Raw genomic sequence first — 5,916 nt, 5'->3', positions numbered from 1 at the left:
TCTAAGAAATGGGCTCCCAGTTATCTAAGTATTTTGAGGGTGCCCCCACTACAGGGACTTCAGATGATTTTATGTCTAAACACCAGGGTCCTTCCTCATGTTCATTTCTAACTAAATAAACGGACTTGACCAAACACAATTTAGAATACCAATGACCATTGTGGGGAACTTTTGAAATTCACAAAATTTAATTTCCTTAAAACTGAACTGGTCTTTCCTGGTGGCACAGTGGTTAAGAATCCGTCTGCCAATGCTGGGAACACGGGTTCGAGCCCTGGTCCGGGAAGATCCCACATGTCACGGAGCAACTAAGCCCATGCGCTACAACTACTGAGCCCGTGTGCCACAACTGCTGAAGCCCACAAGCCTAGAGCCCGTGCTTCGCAACGAGAGAAGCCACGACAATGAGACGCCCGCACACCGCAACGAAGAGTAGCCCCCGCTCGCCACAACTAGAGAAAGCCCGTGCACAGCAACAAAGACACAACGCAGCCAAAAATAAAAAAACAAAAAAAACAAAACTGGACTACAATAGGTCAAAAATTTCCAGAACTGAGTGGAATGCTTATTTCAATTGGTATTTTGAGGCTTCCCAACTATTATCAGGAGTCTGAAATTGCCTCTGCAAAAGATTAACTGAGGCAAGCAAATGATTGAAGAAAGATAAAATGGCTCCTGAAGCCTGAGACTCTTCTTCCTTGGCTTCTTTGTCTCAGGCTCTGCCTCTGGCACCGTCTTCTTTCTTTTCTACATGCCTATGCCTCCACTATACCTTCAAATCCTTCACAGTAATTCTTCTACCAAACTTTCCCTTTTCTCTGAAACTCTCCCCACTCCCTTTTCCTCTGCACTTGTCAGAACCTGTCTTTTTAAAATGAAGTCTTCTGAGGATCCAGAGGCTAAGCCCTTAATTTCTTATACTACCTGGGCTAAAGCTGAAATGCAAGCCATAATCAAAGACCATCCCGAAGAAACTGAAAATCTCAATGATTTGCTGAGGAATTTAATATAGTCGTTCAAACTTATCAACCTGGTTTCTGTGACTTTTCTCAGCTAGTTCATATGCTCATTGGTGAAGGCCAGGCCCAGCATTGGGTGAAAACCGCTAATTAGGAAAGTCCTGAAAGGTCTCTAGAATTACAACTGGGAATCCAGCCTACTAATTTACTATGTGATCAAGCTCAGGCAATTGCTAGGCGACTTTATGAAGCAATTCCTAGCGCTTTTCCAAAGCCTGTTGATGGGAACAAAATTCAGGCTTGCACACAAAACTCTGATGAACCTGTTCATGAATATTACAGTAGGCTTCAGATTCTGGTCTTCCTTCAGATGTTGATTCCACCCGGGTAGGCTTTAACTCTATGTTTATTAATGGGCTGAACCGGGACCTTTCCCTTCTAGTAAAAAGGACCAGGATAGAAGGGAAACTATGTCCACTCCAGATTTAGAGAATCTGGCAAACCAGCTCTCTCGTACTCTAGATGAGTCACCTCCAAGGAAGACAGCCAAAATCTTTAAATCTTCCCACATGTAAGGGTATATCCATTCGGGGCACATAGAATCCCAGACAAGTTACAAAGGTTCAAAGACTGGTTAATAGGTAAGAAAGCAAGAATAGATGCCTTGGAGTGCTAAAACAGTTCAAATAGTGGGGATCTCCAATGAACCTCAAGAGGTTCCTGTCTCTGAACTCATTCCCTTTTGTTTAGGCCTTTTGAGAGATACCCACACTTTCCTCCTTAGTCCCTCTGCCGTTACTCATTTATTAGGCTGAGACTTCTTAGAGAAGTATCATGCCTGAATGTCTTTGTCCAAAAAAGGGGAAATAATTCTAGAAAATGGACAATCGTCATCAAAGTTATCCACCAGGTGAATTAAATGATCCTTTGACATCTTTTTTTTTGTTCCATCTCTGATAATAGTAGAGCAGATTCTGGAAACACTGATCATTTGTCCCTATTGAATCAGCTACCATTTTCCTTATGGGCACAATCCACAGTGTACTTCCCATCAAGATTCAAAAAGATCCCTCAAGACCTCTTCCCAGAATTAATACCCTATTTGTAAAGAAGCCCTTCAAGTCATAAAGCCCATAATAGAAGATTACAAGACTCATGGTCTCATTGTCCCTTGTACTAGCTCCTGTCATACTCCCATTTTACCAGTAGGAAAAACCTAAGGACCAAGCGTGGAGATTTGTCCAGGACCTCCGAGCAATAAACAACATTGTTATCGCTCATACCTTACTAACATCCATTCCCACCAGAAGTAAATTTTTTACTGTAATAGATTTATGCAGTGCATTCTTTAGAATTCCAGTTGACAAAGCTGGCCAATACCTTTTTGTCTTTACTTGGGAAGAAAAACAGTTCACCTGGACAGTAATGCCTCAGGGTTATACTGGGAGTCCTTCTTGTTTCTTACAAATCCTGAAGGCTGATCTGGATGATGTAAAGTTCCCTAGGGGTCCTACTTTGTTGCAACAGGTGGATGATTTGCTTCTTTGCTCTCCTCCTCAAGCCTCCTCACAGGAAGACATCATCCACTTGCTAAAGCTTTTAGCCTTAAAGGGACATAAGGTTGCCAAAGAAAAATTGCAGCTTGTCCAAACCCAGGTTTGACATTTAGAGCATCTGATATCAGAACAAGGACTACACCTAGATCCAGATAAGATTTCATAGTGTCCTAAGTCCCCTCAGACCTAAAACTACGTGCCAACTGCAAGGTTTCCTCGGGCTAGTTGGTTATTACTGAAATTGGATTCCGAATTTCTCTCTTAAGGCCAAACCTCTATGTTTTACTCAACAATAACCCAATTCAATTTTATGGGAAGAACTGGATGACACAGCCTTCAAGGCCTTAAAGAAGAGTTTGATGAACTCTCACCTGACTTTGGGCATCCCAATTATCAGATTCCCTTTTTCCTTTCTATATACGAAGAGGAAGGGAATGCCTTGGGGTACTCACCAAAAACACAGGGGTCATGATAAACTCGCAGGGTATTATAGCCAGCAACTGGATTCTGTGGCACAGGGATACCCCCTTGCCTTAGAGCTATTACGGCTACTGCCCTTTTGGTTAAGACTACTGAGAAAATCATCGTGGGATCCCCTTTAACCATTTTTGTACCTCATGCAGCAGAAGCTTCCTGAACTCTTATCACACTCAACATTTCTCAGCCAGTCACCTCACCTCTTATGAAGTCCTTTTGTTAACTGTTACTTGCAAAACTCTTTTACGTTGTAATAACCTTAACCTGGCTACTCTTCTCCCCTCTGTCACTGATGAAGTCCCTCACAACTGCTTAACTGCTTAACGCTGACCAACCACCTCACGATCTGTAGGAAATTCCATTGGGTAACGCTAATTTCTCATGGTTCAACAATGGGCTGTATTTAAAGGCGACAATGGCAGATATTGGGCTGGGTATACCATTACAACTCCTTTTGATGGTATTGAGGCAGCATCTTTACCTATGGCTACTTTGGCTCAACAGGCTGAATTATACGCTCTTACACAGGCTTGCCCTTTAGCCAAGGACAAAACTGCCAATATTCATACTGGTAGTAGATATGCTTTCAGAGTAGCTCATGATTTTAGAGAGTTGTGGGGAAAATGTGTCTTCCTTACTTCCATGGAAATAAAATTTAAGAATGGCCCCTACATTTGGGAATTATTAAATGAAATACTTTAACCTGCTGCTTTAGCTATTATTAAGATCCCGGGGCATTCTAAACTGGACTCTCTGGAAAGTAAGGGAAATTTACCTTGCTGAGATTTCTGCAAGCAATGCTGCCCTTAAAGGGACCAACAGTAGCCAAACCTCTGTCATGGTCCAAAGGGATATTTCCCCAAATGCTAATTTAGAAAAACTGGCTGGAGAGGCCCTAAAACTGCGCTCAGAAAAACAAGATTTTCGGCAATTGTTGATTTTATAAAAAGAGAAAGCTCTGGTTTGGACCAAATAACAACACAGTCCTACCAGAGATTCTAAAATTCCCACTCCTTACCACTGTATGTGCATTAAACCATTGGTCTCCTGACAAAATGAGAGACTTCATGAACCAATATTGGTGGGAAAACATTAATAAGGTCGAAAAAAGTGCCTACCTCACTTGTCCCACTTGTCCAAAGTGCAACCCAGGGAAGCCTGTTTGTATCGTTCCCAGACATTTTAAACTGCCAGATGGACAGTTCAAGGCCTGGCAAATGGATTTCATGCAACTTCTCCATCTAATGGATATAAATATATTTCAGTCATGGTCTGTATGTTTTCACACCAAACTGAAGCCTTCCTTTGCAGACAGACTACTGCCTCTTCTGTAGCTAAAGTCCTCCTGGAAAAGATTCTCCCTGTCTGGGGAACTCCTCTCAAACTTCATAATGATCAAGGAACACATTTTATTTGCCAGGTATTTCGACAAATATGTGCTGTTTGGTCGCTTTTACAACACTTTCATTGGGCTCACCACCCTCAATCCTCTGGTTTGACAACATCATGAAGACTCAATGGGAAAAATCTGTAGAGGCCCTCCAACTACCGTGACCAAGATCATTTCTATTGGTCCCTCTAAATCTCAGATCTGCCTATTTTGGAACTCATAAACTCTCACCCTTTGTGATGGTCACGGGGCACCCAATGAACTTGGCTCCTGCTTCTTTTGACCCACGACTGATAAAGGAGAACTATTCCAATGTTGCAAAGGCCCTAATTGTTTCTATTAAAAATAACCATGTTTTGGTAAAGTAATCTTTTCACGGTGTGCCCTCGGGAGAAAAAGACCTTAAGCATCACACCTTGCAACCTGGAGATTTTATCTATTTTGAAAAGACTTCTCCAGAAGAACTCTCCTTCAACCTCATGGAAAGGCCTCTATCAGGTACTGCTAGCCAGCTCTTGTGCCACCAAACTCCAAGGAATAGACTCTTGGATTCACGTGACACACATAAAGAAAGTGCCAAACCCTAACTGGACCTGCCCATCATCTGGTGACCTGAAAGTAAAGATTTCCCAGAAATGAAGCAGATGACAGCTGATGAGACAGCTTTCTCAGGACATCCAGAACAGGCCTGTTGGAAGCTTGTTGCCAAAATTTTGATTATATAATGCTCCAGATGATCTCCAATGTCTAGGATCTTGATAACATATGAACTTTAGATAAAAATGGCCTGAGAGTTCTCCCTCCTACCCCTCTTGTCATTTAAATGTGACCTTAATAGGTTTCTAATCTTCGTACTTTCCCTTTGATTTGAGACACTACACCCAGGGAAGGTCCTTCCTGACACTGAATGACAAAAAGCCATTGAAACAAGAATACCCAACTCTTGATCAGTGATGCTTTCAGAGAAAGATCTTGATTAAAAGGGGAGAAATGTAAAAAATTAATAAACAGAAACCTCAATTCATAGAGTTGGGAGACCAGAAGGGAGAGCTCTCACCTGTGACCATAGTACAGTCCTATAGGAAGAAGAAAGACGTTTCTTTCCTGGCAAGGACTCAGCCAATGAAAAGCCACGGACTTTTTGTTTAGTATGGCCCTTCCAACTTCCTTTTCCTCTCCATGAAGGCCTTCTCGTTCGCTTGCTGTTTGGGGACTTGCATGTGGCTCTCCACAGTTGCAGACCCCAAATCACAATCCTCTGCTGATCCTGAATAAACCCATGTTTGCTGGAGAAATATCTTCAGTCTATTTGTTTTAGGTTAACCTCAGACAGATGAGGACATTCTTAAGTAAGGCCCTACATCAGAAACAATTAGCTAAAAGTAAGAAGTCATTACAAAGAGAGAGGCAGAAGATATGAGAGGCATCTATCCATGGCATGGGGCCTTGGATGGTTTAGGAGGGATGCAGCCCAGTGTGCACGTGAACAGTTAAATCTTATGTCCATTTCCGGGCAACATGATGAGACCAAGAG

Source organism: Balaenoptera musculus, chromosome 4 (assembly GCF_009873245.2).
Source record: "Balaenoptera musculus isolate JJ_BM4_2016_0621 chromosome 4, mBalMus1.pri.v3, whole genome shotgun sequence".
Lineage (NCBI taxonomy): Eukaryota > Metazoa > Chordata > Mammalia > Artiodactyla > Balaenopteridae > Balaenoptera > Balaenoptera musculus.
Note: the sequence above shows the minus strand (reverse complement) of the source record.